Consider the following 13,420-nt stretch of genomic DNA (forward strand, 5'->3'; position numbering starts at 1 on the left):
TATAATTTTAAAAATGCAGTATATTAGGAAAATTGGTTGCAAAAATGTGTATAATAGGGGAAATGCATACAAAAATTCACAGGTTTGCCCGTCTCTATTGCAAACTCATTCATGACTTTGGCATTTGGTAATGCATGAAACAAACAAGCCCCATTCTTTTTCATTTTTTTTTCATTTGTTATAAAATGAATTCTCAGCCCTGTTGATAAGTTAAAAGTTATGTGGACCTGACAGAGAGAAGTAGTGAATTATTGAGTTCTGTCATTTCTCGGATCTTTCATTATATTCGGTTTTCCTCTTTAGGCTATAGCCATTTCTTTTGGATTCAGGAAGTGCTCATATAGCCTGCTTGTTTTCACGCTGTACACAAGCTGTCATCTACCAGTCAGACTCATGTTGAAGAGTCTCTGGGCAGTCAACAGAAATCAAACAAGGAACAATGTAGCTATTCAGCATCTTCTATTCATCACAACCTCATCTGTTTACATGGCCTATGCCCACTTCTAAAAGGGTTTGTCGTCTCAACTCCATTTTATCCCGCACAGCTCCCACTGGATGGTGATTTGGAAGGTCATTTGTTCCTCCCTTCTGAAGATCTGAAGTTTCAAATTCATTTAAGAGATAAAGCAGAAAGACAGCTTAACAAAACACTCAGGCTTTCCCCTAGTCTGCCTCTGAGTTTACATGTAATCTGAGAACAACTGTAAAGCCTCCAAAACTTCCATTTAGTTTTCAGCATGCATTTAACGTAAAGAAAACCGCCTTTGGGCTTCTAGAAGTTCGGGCAATTGTGTTCTTTTGTTACACATAGAATTCCAAAGGTAATGGGGAAAACATGGATCAGAAGAATATGGCTGAGTCGATATATGATAAAATTGACTCACTTGGTTTGATTGAGAGACGGAAGACACCATGCACATGCTCTGAATCTGTTTTGGATGATATGGGCTTTACATTGTCATCAAAACTCTAACCATGGTGCCTCAGACTTGTGAGCTATTTTATTAAATCTGGGAATTGGTGAGCTTTGCTTGTAATTCTTTGACCATTTGTAAATAATTATATGTACAAGTGATTTCTTTTCTACCACTGAGATTGCAGCTTCCTTTCCTCTCCCCCAAATTATATCAAAGATAACTGTTGCAGTGGGGGAATCAATTCAGATATATTGATACTGAAGAAGGAAAGGATACAAAGATCTGTAAAAAGTTTTTGTATGAAACTTGTATCTAGACTATTACAAGCCTCATTATCTGAATGTCAGTTATATAAAAGTCTGCTTCACACTTGATATTTTTCCTGAATACGGGTAAGGAAAAGATCTGTACCTATGAACGGTGAAAAATCTGCAAATGTCCATTTGCCATGTATTTGAGAGCCCTTCTAGCAAAATAGAGACTAATTACATTTAGACACAATATAGTGAAGCTATATTTGGGGGTCTAGCAAAGGTGCCCTGAGTGCTGGATGACAGAGAGTGATAGATGTAGGGGTGTGTCACTCCAAACACCCTCTCCTGCCTGTAAGCCTGGATACATTGGGGGGGATGGGGTCTGATACTGGCCAAGGAGGATTAGTTCTGGCATGAGAGAGAGAGAGAGAGAATGAGAACGAGAACTGAGGATGGAAAAGAGTTGAGAGAAAGAGGACAACATGTGTCTAGTGCTTTTTAATAGGAGATATCAAATCTCTCCAGGATGCTTAAGAGTTACTCTAAACAACACTAATAGACACTCAGTCAAAGATATACTGCAGGTTAGAAAAGGTAACATGAAGTCCAAGAGGTCATCAGCATAGTTGACAAGCAGTTTTCTTCCAAAAAAAAAAAGGAAATCTTGCCCAAATGAGAACAAAAGGCATATAAACTTGTACAGATGAAATGTAATCAAACAGGGATGCAAATAAGAAAAAAAAACTACCTTAAAAACTCTTAATGGGCATAAGTTTGGTCAAACTCTTGCCCCTACTACTCCACAAAGAAACAGACTGTGCAGAAACAGACTAACTTGTAGATACATAAAGTTCAGAGTATTCATATTCTGCTAGACAAAGTCTACATATATACATATGATCAGACTCATTATTACTCCTCTCTGTTGCATTTCTGGACTCCTTGCAGTCTACTCTGACTACAACTATACTACAACTATACTACAACTATACTTCTTGAATCTTAGAGCTCCTACTTGAAGTGCATAATGCTACAAAAAAAATATGTATCTGTGGGCCTGATCCTGCAATCAGCAGTTTGTGACATAACCTATATTCTTCTCCCTCTTATCCCTTCCCCATCTGTGCTTAAGTACATAGTGCTGAGGTCATCACAATTTGGCTTTGAGCAAAAAATAAATAAAAATGAAGCAAAGCAGAAATGTCTTTATATCCTTTACTGCTTCTGTTATTAGTTTGTCATCTCTATGGAGCAGTAAACTCAGAAATATCCTTAGTCTTCATCTTATAAATATATATTTTAATTCTCAAACATGTGCACAGAGAGATGGTATATTAATTCATTCTATTTTGTAATCATTTCCACGAAAAGGGTTAGCGGTAATCATTTTAGCATAATTATCTGGAATATGCAGCCTACAGAAAATAGTTTGATATTTAATGGAAGGGGGGGACCCACACTTTATTAGAATACCAATGACATGAGACTTCTACATTTGCATGGGTAGGAGTTATTAGGAAAGGGGAACTGAAAATAGAACTGACAGTATTGTAATGCTTTTATAGTGCTGCCATACTTGGAACACTGCATGCAGCTACTCCATCTCAAAAATTATATTGTAGAGCTGGAAAAGGTACATAAAAGGGCAACCAGAATTATCGGGAATCTAGAACACCTCCCCATGGGGAAAGTCTACATCATTTGGAGCTTTGTAGTTCAGTAATAACTTCTCCATTGCGAAGGTGCTTCATGGATGAAGCATCCCCAGCTGAGCTGGTGGCTGGAGTACTCTTCCTTCTGCTAACTTTGTCAAGGCAGCTTGGATCCAGTTTGCAGCAAAGCAATGTTCTGGTCTCACAGCATAGAATCATATAGAATCATAGAATAGTAGAGTTGGAAGGGGCCTATAAGGCCATCGAGTCCAACCCCCTGCTCAATGCAGGAATCTACCCTAAAGCATCCCTGACAGCATGTTGGCTGAGAACCATCATTGGGGATGTGACCACACACGCACACGCACACACACCCCATCATTCAACCCATGGAGGGTTGGGTGGTCATCCAGCTATCCACCACAGTTTATTTAGGCACTCCGACTTATGGATTTCACTGCCACAAAAACCAGCTTTGCATGATTAGCACAGCCCACCATGAGCTATTTAAGCCACACTGCGTTGCTGCAAATGCAAGTGGCCATTTTAAATATTTATCTCCAGTAGCAGGTTCGCCACATCATACAAACCTGGGCAGCAGGTCTGATGGAGGAGGAAACAACCTTCAAATAACCCTGAATTTTAGAGGACTTGAACCCAGGAAAAAAAATTAGTGACCTCACATATATGCTTCCAAATTCCTATGCGTGTTTACTCAGAAGTAAGAGCCAAACTACATGTTCTACAAATCACACATAGCATATTTAACTCACTGTAAATGCACGTGGCCCTGATTTGGACCTGGGTTGCTGCATTCCATGAGAGGGGAATTTAAGCCTCCTCTCACATTTTTGTCCTGAATTTCACACATGACTAACCTAAGTCCCATTCATTTCAATGGGTCTACTCCAAGTAGGGATAATGGGGATACTACCCAAATATATATAATGTTTCATTGTCAAGATGCATTAGAAATGCAGTTTCTGAAAGCGGTTGAATGTACCTCAAGAGCTAAGTGGTTTCGACTATTCTGGTCATGGTAGTTCTTAGGTGTACCATTAATTGCCTCCCCAGCACCATCCTTTTTGAAACACTTGGTAAGCAAGTGTCAGGAAGGACAAATAGCACATGTGGTTCCACAGTGTGCAATTAGTGCAATAAATCCACTCTGTAAACCAATAAACAAGCTAATGGGAAACTTTAAGATCACAGCAATAATACCTGTTTGAATTTGCTGATAATGGTGAGAAAAGGTATTTGGGCAGCACTTTTAAAAGATTAAATTGTAGAAGAAAAAAACTACGTGGGGAAAATTCACATAAGACAAGGAATTATGGATAATAAAATCTGGACGGTAAAGACTGTGATCTTCAACATAGTTACTTGCAAGTAAATAATTATAAGATGTCTACATTTCAGTGTGGGACTTAGTTCAGAAGAAGCATAGTAGAATCGGGGGGGGGCAGTTAGCACTTCTGGCTGGATGATTCAGGTTTTGGGTTTTGGATATAATGACACCTGAAAGCCATACAAGTAGCATTGTGGTAATCACTGCTAGTCCCTGTTACTCCCAAAAATGACCTTCAGCAGTTTGAGTTCTAGAAAGTCCCAATGACAATGTGCTCCATCACACCAGTGATTTAATGCACTCTCGCATTGCCTGGTGTGTGGATTTGCAGCATGGTATTCACATGATGTCCTGCTGACACCCCAACCCTTCCCCAGCCTTTCCCGTCTTTTCCTAGAATGCCTAAAGTCTGGATTATTTTCCTTAAGTGCATTTAATGCACCCTTAAGCCTCCCTGTAGTGCTGTACTCTCACGTTTTCCTTTCTTCGGGGTGTGTGCTGTGACGGAAGTCTTGCTGTTGGCTTGAATGGATTGCATCAGGTCATGGCAGAGAAAAGCGATCACTTCCAGCAGCCGGCTCCAAGCCTCAATAGAAAACCCAAACATTGCATCCCAAGCTTGAAAGTGTTGTTTTTTTAAAAAAAATCGTACAACACCCGAAGCTCTGCAGAGACAGGATTGTATTCCCTCAATGCCCCCAAAGAGCCAGATTAAAGGGTCATTCCATTTTTGCCTAGCAGAAAGGTGGTGTGGTTGAAGTACTCATCTGACAGGACCTGCTTGTATATGTCTTTTTAAAGGTGGGGGGAGCAACCAATGAACTGGGAGAAAGAAAAGGGGCAGGATGGAGTGGAGGAGCAAACAAGTGAAAGAGCAGCATATTCTGGGGAAAGGGACCATAAGCTTGATGTGTTTATGCATCAGAGGTTAAAAAAAATGTGGAGGCAAAGCAGGGGTGGGGGGACCACATGTGATGGAGCCCTATGGATAGACAGTGTAATGTAGTTAGAGTGTTGAGCTTGAGCTAGGGAGACTGAGGCCAGATCTATACTACCGCTTTATAGTGGTATTGAAGTGCACTGATAACTATTGGGACACAATCCACATTCCATATGCGGCTTTCATAGTGTTATGTCCTGCTTTTTATTCCACATTCATAATGATTTGACCCCAAGTGGAGATCTGGCCTGGGTCCAAATCCCTGCTTAGCCATGAAGCTATTTGGAAGATTTTGGGCAAGTCACTAGTGCTCAGCCTAACCTACAGAACACAGTTGCGGTGAGGAGAAAATGAGTTAATTCTTTGCATGCTTCCCTGACTTCCTTTTGGAATAGCCTCGGATGAAATTGTGATAAAGAAAAACAACAACAACAACAACAACAACACAGCTTTCTTACTGTGTTTAATGCATAACTAGTTCAGCACTAAATGTTACAACCCACAGAAAGATAGGCTGCTATCTGAACACACTCTTCAATCCACATGAAGGTCAGTGTATGATGGGGTGTGTATATGGTTTTCAGTAAATTATTTCCCCCTTTTCTGTCATTTGATAATTTGTATCTCTGAAGAAACCACTAAGGTTCCCTCTGAATGTGAACTCCATTGTTGATTGTTTTTCCCAATGTAAGAAGTAAAGTTGATGAACACCACAGTAATGATGAATAATAACTGAATAACTATAACCAAAATACTCAGTTTGTGCAAACTGGTCAGTGTGAGGCAGTACTACCTTGGAACATTCCATTGAGGAATTGAGAAAATATCTAGATTTTTTTAAAAATTAATACCATTTTGATATTATTTCAAAAGGATTTCAAACCTGTTTTTCTTTTCACTGAGCTGTTCTTATTCAATAGTCAGCACAAACAAAAATACTACCAGGAATATAATCAAAGGAAGGAAATGTTAGAATTGCTCAGCTGTGTGGACAAGTGATAGAGATCACATGACAAGCCTGGGGATGAAGCCAACAGTAGTACTATTCATTCACACTCAGCCCACATGATGTATTTAGTCCACCCTGCAGGGAAGAAATTTTCAAAACAGAGCATTGAAGAGATGCACACAAATCCTATTACTGGATAATGGGATTTGTGTGCGTAAAGTCTCGTGCACCAAAATTTAAATTTAGGTGTCTAATTTTCCATGTGACCCAACAAATCACTTAACAGAAAACAACTTTTGCATGGCATCCCCATCTCCCTGGTTTGCTCATTTACCAGATGGGCGACACCATTTGAAGTCTGACTTCTTACAATAACCAGGACATCTTGCAGGGCTTGGCGTGGGGAGAAGTGTGAAATAGCCTGTGCCTCTGGCACACAGTGGAATGGATCTGGGAATTCATTAGCCCTTGAAAGGCACAGCTGGTTGTCAGGAGAGGTAAAAACTCCTCCATGATCCCTCAAAGTCTATTTATTCTGTTTGTCATGGCTGGGTAAGAGTCCACTTAGGATAAACATATCCATTTACTCTTCTAGATCGATTTGTTCTCCCCCACACCAGCAAAAGTTCTAATTTGTTTTCATTTTGCCAGCATTTACTCGTGCCAATATCTATGAGATGAAACACAACCCTATGCTTGTTTATTTGGAAGTGAGTTCCCATGGGCTGAATCTAGATTTAGTCATATTTAGAGTACACCCACTGAAATTAGTGGGACTAAAATTAAGTGTGACTTACTTAGGTCTCACTGATTTCTAGGCCCAGCCCAAGATGGGTTTCTGCCTGATGTGGGGACCTGCCGCACTACCGCCTCCACTTCTGCCTCATCCCCGATCTGTGTGCCTGCCCACCACCGGGTAGCTTACTTTTCCTGGTGTCAGAATGCACATCTGCATCACCAGCACACTGCCGGTAAGGTCTTTCTGCCTGATGTCCTAGCACATCCGGCAAAGTATCGTGACACATGCCAGAATTTCTGGGATTTCTGACGATTGCCTGACCTTGTGCAGGCACTGCACAGCTACTATGGGCAGAAAGACCTTACAGGCAGGATGCTGGCAATGCAGGCGTGCATGTCCATGCCAGGAACAGTAAGCCAGCCACACTGGTGGTGCATGAGCGGGACGGGTGAGCAGCGAGGCAAAGCAAGGTGGGAGGTGCATGGGTAAGTGAGTGAGTGGCTGCTTCTTGGTCCTGCCAGCTGCCTACAGACTCCTTTCTGGGAGAGAACACTGCTCTTCCCATTCTCCACTGTCTGCTGTGCCTACGGTAGGGCCAGCCCTGTTGATTTCAATCAGTCTTCTCTAAGTATGGCAAAGTCTGGATCCAACTTATTGTGCTCAATGCTGGTTACTCCTTACAAGCACTGCAGCCTTACTTTTGCTTCTGTCAGCTCCTAAGTGCATATGAATTAATTTAGATCAGGGTTTTTTTGGAGGTGTGTTATTTTATTATAAAACAGACTACTACATTTTATTATCTAGTGTTTTTTTAAAGCACATTTTGTGTCTAAAGTTTTACACACACACACACACACACACACACACACGCACGCAATTGACTTTTTGGTGCCCAGTGTTCCACATGGGCCAACAAGAACTAAACAGAAAAAAACAATGAAGTTTCTGTAATTTCTTCTATGGATTTCCTTTCCCTTATCCTAGCATTTCTAAAAGTGAGACATTATTTAGAGCATGACTTTCAAGCGTAGTTCGATCATCTTGTGAGATTTCTGTGCAGAGCGGTTAAAAAGGGAACCAACAATGAAAAATATCGCTGATATTGTATTATCAAAGTGCTTTCTGCAAAAATCTCTCAGTCGGACTAATGCATTCCTAAAGGATGAAAGCGTCATACATCAAGATCTTTTAAAAGAAAAAAAAGTAGAAACGGTTTAATTATTAAAGCAGTGCTATCAAGCAGCCCGTCTATAGGGAATTCTTTAATTTTGTGCTTTTTCTTTTGTGATAAGGGGACGCAGTATAAAATATAAATGTACTTTTTTCACTTCTTGAAAGGTCCTCACATGTATTTCTCCTTGTTTTGATTTCCAACAATGCGTGTGTGTACAGGAGTGGGGTGAGCAAATAATTAAGAAAGGAAGAGGCAGACAGTTTCCTTTGATATTCATTTCCACTGAAATGGTGCCAAGCATGTTGTTCAAGGGATCTCTTTTGAGTGTTCTTATAGGAAACAGAATGCACGCTCATTAAGCCACGAGAAGTCAGAAACAATTATGAGAGCAATTTGAGATGCGCTACCCAATGCTTACTGTTTCAGTAGTTGTTATGTTCAGATGCCAAGGAAAAGTTGTGTTTTGGAATGGCACAAACAACACCAGGGGGATTGCAGAAGAGTCTATCGAACTACACGCTCGAGAAGGAGCAAAGCCCAAGCAATTATGTGTCCTATGACACAAAACTTGATAATGAACAATCAGGATCTGATCTAATTGAAGTGTTCACTTGCATTAACTCTGGCTCTATCATTAGACAGAGTGAGACAGCTGGTTGTGGGTATTAGGAAAGGGGAGCAACTTGTTAGTTGTTTCATTTATTGGTATTGCATTTTGACTTGCAGGGAGAAGCACTTGCAGGATTTTCTGTCTGAAGTGACCAAAAACAACAGCAACACCTTGACCAGCCTTGGGTATGATTCACCTTCACTTGCTTCAGTGGAGATAGGGGTGGATTATTTTCTCTTCTACCTCAGGCAGCAAAATGACTTACATTTACAGTGAACTTCATAATGTTATTATTAGCATATATGTGTCAGAACCTCTTTTACATAGTGTTGAGAGGGAGCCATGCCAATTCTGTCACAGTACTGGCCCCACTACCATTCCATAGTACTTTGGTCTGGCCTGGAAAGTTTATAGAATCCAGACAGCCTGAGCCTTGGAAGTAGGTCCCACTGAATTCAAAGAGGCCTACTCACTACTTAGTATGTTGTTTGTAGAGACACATTCTTCACCCATCCAAAAATGTGAACAATTATAGTAATAATTGTTTTAAAAGCTGGTCTACTCTGGAGGAGAGCAATGACAAATCTTGATAAAATAGTTAAGAGCAGAGAAACCACACTGACAACAAAGGTCCGCATAGTTAAAGCAATGGTATTCCCCATAGTAACCTATGGCTGCGAGAGCTGGACCATAAGGAAAGCTGAGCGAAGGAAGATAGATGCTTTTGAACTGTGGTGCTGGAGGAAAATTCTGAGAGTGCCGTGGACTGCAAGAAGATCAAACCAGTCCATACTCCAGGAAATAAAGCCAGACTGCTCACTTGAGGGAATGGTATTAAAGGCAAAACTGAAGTACTTTGGCCACATCATGAGAAGACAGGATACCCTGGAGAAGAGGCTGATGCTAGGGAAAGTGGAAGGCAAAAGGAAGAGGGGCCGACCAAGGGCAAGATGGATGGATGATATTCTGGAGGTGACAGACTTGACCTTGGGGGAGCTAGGGGTGGCGACAGCCAACAGAAAGCTCTGGGGTGGGCTGGTCCACGAAGTCACGAAGAGTCGGAAGCGACTGAACGAATAAACAACAACAAAATGTTTTTTTATGTTTTTATTTAAAACATTTCTTGGCTGCCTGTCAGGGCAAAGCCCTCACAGGGAAGCTTGCAATAACATACATAAAATATTAAAAGCAGTAACATATTTAAAATATTAAAAGCAATAAAACAGCAATTAAAACAATAAAACCAACTATAAAACTACCAGAAATAACAATAGCAGAAACAGCAGTATTCATCATGGGAAGGCCAAGGTAAAATAAAATGTTTTTAAGGCCTTTATGAAAGCCTGCAAGAAAGGTGCATGGCGGACCTCCAATGGAAGTTTGTTCCAGAAGTTTGGGGCCGTCGCAGAGATTGTACTCCCTCGATGCCCCCTAAGAGACAGACTAAAGGGTCATTCCATTTTTGCCTAGCAGGAAGGCGGTCTGGTTGAAGTACTCATCTGACAGGACCTGCTTGTATATGTCTTTTTAAAGGTGGGGGGAGCAACCAATGAACTGGGAGAAAGAAAAGGGGCAGGACAGGTGGGCAAATGAGAAAGGCCTCTCTGCCTGATCTTAAAGTGCGGGCAGGCTGATATGGGTTTAAGTCCCTCTTGTTCAAATCAATGGGAAAAAGAAGTATTTAAATAACTTTAGTAAATAGAGAGATTGAAAAGGGACTGAAGTTATATCCATTGCAGTTTCAAGAAATGTATAGGGACGTGTGAAAATGGGCTGATCAGGATGGGGATGTGTTGCAAAGGAAAGGGGTAAACATTTGTTACCCTTTTGCACCCCCACTAGTCCCTGCTTTCTTGCAAAGTCAAGTACATCATTTTTGACAACCACACCTTCCATCTTAGCTGCCAGTCCTGAATGCTTGTGAGCTTACCCTTATGTACTGTTGTCTTTTGCGAATATAGGGCAGTGTACATGTGCAGTCCTTCATTCCCTGCAGTTTTTGGCTTGGGTGGCAATGAGGAACATTTTAAAAAACAAAACATGATTTACCTACATTGCTCAAGGGTCCCTTGATATGCAAGAAACTATATGTAATATAAGGACAGAGAGTAGATTTTACCAAGAGTATTATTTCAGAATATGTACTATGGGATCATTAAAAACATAAGAAGAGCCATGCTGGATCAGATAAAGGGTCCATCTAGTCCAGCACTCTGTTCACGCAGTGACCAACCAGCTGTCGACCAGGAAACCACAAGCAGGGCACAGGTACAATATCACCCTACCACCCATGTTCCATAGCAACTGGTGTATATTGGCTTACTGGACTAGTAGCCATTGATAGCCTTCTTCTCAAAGAATTTATCCAACCCTTTTTTATCCAGCCATCCAAATTGGTGGTTATCACTACTTCTTGTGGTAGTGATTCCATAGTTTAACTATGCACTGAGTGAAGAAGTTCTTATGTTTATCTGTCCTAAATTTCCCACCAATCAGCTTCATGGGATGATCCTAGGTTCTAGCATTATGCAAGAGGGAGAAAAATACAAAACCATGCATCATTGCTCATTTTGAAAGATTTCCTGCTAATATATAATATTTTCCCATCGCAAATAGGCATTTGCTTAAACAGGTAAGAGTTAAGCATTAAATCAGGGCTGAGCAATTTATGGCCCTACAGATGTTTTGGCCTACAACTCACATCCCTCACCATTGCCTATGCTGGATAGAGTTGAAGGGCAAAACTTCTGGAGGGCCACAAATTGTTCAACCCTTGTTAAATACTATTTTCTGATGCCCCTCTCCAACATTAAGGAATGCCACAATTTCATACGCAACTTTTATAACCAAGTTACAAGAGGAATGCTCTTCTTTCAATGGGCCCATGGCCCATACAAGCCATAGTTTACATCTTCAAGACTCCATCAACAGGAACAATGGTTCAAGATGAACAATGCAAACAGAAATTGCTCTGTGGCAATTACTAATAAGCACTTCACAATTTTTCAATCTCCAGGTCTTTTCTGTTCTTGCAATGTGTGCAAAATCAAGATAAACATTTTTTTTCCTGTCAACCATCATATAAAATACTGTATAACACTAGTAGGGTCCATCTTTCTTTCAAAAGCGCATTAGAGGAGTGCAGGTCTACTAGATTTTCTGTATTACTGTAGAAATTTCACTTTCACTAGATGAAAATCTTTGAATACTGAAACTGCTAAATGGATTCTCTACAGGAAATCGGAGAAGCTAACAATGAGTGGTGACAATGTTGCCAAGGTGGGTAAATTGTCAGATTCTGATTCATTAGAATAAATTTAATCCTTCCTTCTAACCTAAGGAAGCTATTGTCCTTTACATTGGACAAAGTAATGTTGGACAAAGTATCAACATACATTATGGCCACAGCTAGACCTAAGGTTTATCCTGGGATCATCCAGGGTTCGCCCCTGCCTGAGCACTAGATCCCCTGTGTGTCACCTAGATGAACAGGTTTGACCCCTGGATGATCCAGGGATAAACCTTAGGTCTAGCTATGGCCTATGTTGGTGCAAATGTTATGATTTAAGAAATGCATAGAACAGGTGTCCCCAGTGTTGTAATGGGGACTTCCAATTGTGCCTGCATACCCTACAAAAATGATTTTAATAAAATCCTTGAAAAACATTTGGATGCCAGGTTGTCTTTCCTGTTCCTGAATCTGCCACTGATTCGCTATTAAGCAGGTAGGAAGAAAAGAAAATAGGGCTTCTTGGCCCTAGCCTATCTTCTTCCATCTACACAGACCTTTCCCCCTTTGCATGCACTCTCTGGCCCTTTCTACACCTAAGGGTTATCCCGGGAAAATGGAGGGATTGTCCCTGCCTGCTCCCAGGATCCACTGTGCGTCATTTGGATGCACAGGAACAATCCTGGGAGAAAAGGCAGGTGTAGAAATGTCCTCTCTCTCTACTCTTAGGGCATGTCTAGATGGGGCAATATCCCAGGGATCATCCTGGGGTTGTACCTGTGCATCCACATGATGCACAGGGGATCGTGAAAGCAGAGAGGGAAGAACCGTGCATTTCTCCGGGATATTGCCCTACACTTTTTCGAGGTTTTTGTCCCTTGGTCTTGGAATGATCCTGAGACTGTGGGAGGTGTGAGCAGCCATCCCGGTTTTGTCTCAGCTCCTCATGAGTAAACATGAGGAGCCGAGAACTGGGCATGGGGCACAGAGTTCTTCAGGAGCTCCATGCCCATCGGGGGTGGGAGGGGGGCAGGATGATGATGATGATGATGATGATGATGATGATGATGATGATGATGATTTTAAAAAAGACCTTTTCAGTGGAGTACTCCTGCGCTCATTTTCAATAATAATAATTAAAAAAACCAAAATGGCGGGCACGAAGTCCTCTTCCTACCCCTCTAGTCCCCAGGTCTAGACATGCCTCCAGCTTCTAGCATTGCTATTTCTCTCCACCCAACTCTTTTTTGGCCTCTCTGCCTTCTCCTTTCCTGGCTTTCTTCTTTCTCTCCCTTCCTAACCTGTAGCCTTGCCCTTTCTGTGCCCCTCACACTTTTATCCCCTCCCAGCCACTACCCTTGCTATTTCTCTCCCCTCTATCCCTTTGCCTTGCTATTTCCCCTTCCCTCCCAGCCTCTAGCCTCACTATTTATCTCCCTACCCTCCATGCCGCACACACACATAGCTCTTTTGAGTAGCCAGGCCTCCACAGCAGCCAATATGTCAGTAGCCTCCATGGGAGCCATTTTGTGGTGCTGCCCACAGCAGTTTCTCAAATTCCCCAAATAGGCCCATGTGTCCAAAATGGTTGAAGACTCCAGGCATAGA

Source organism: Elgaria multicarinata, chromosome 10 (genome assembly GCF_023053635.1).
Source record: "Elgaria multicarinata webbii isolate HBS135686 ecotype San Diego chromosome 10, rElgMul1.1.pri, whole genome shotgun sequence".
NCBI lineage: Eukaryota > Metazoa > Chordata > Lepidosauria > Squamata > Anguidae > Elgaria > Elgaria multicarinata.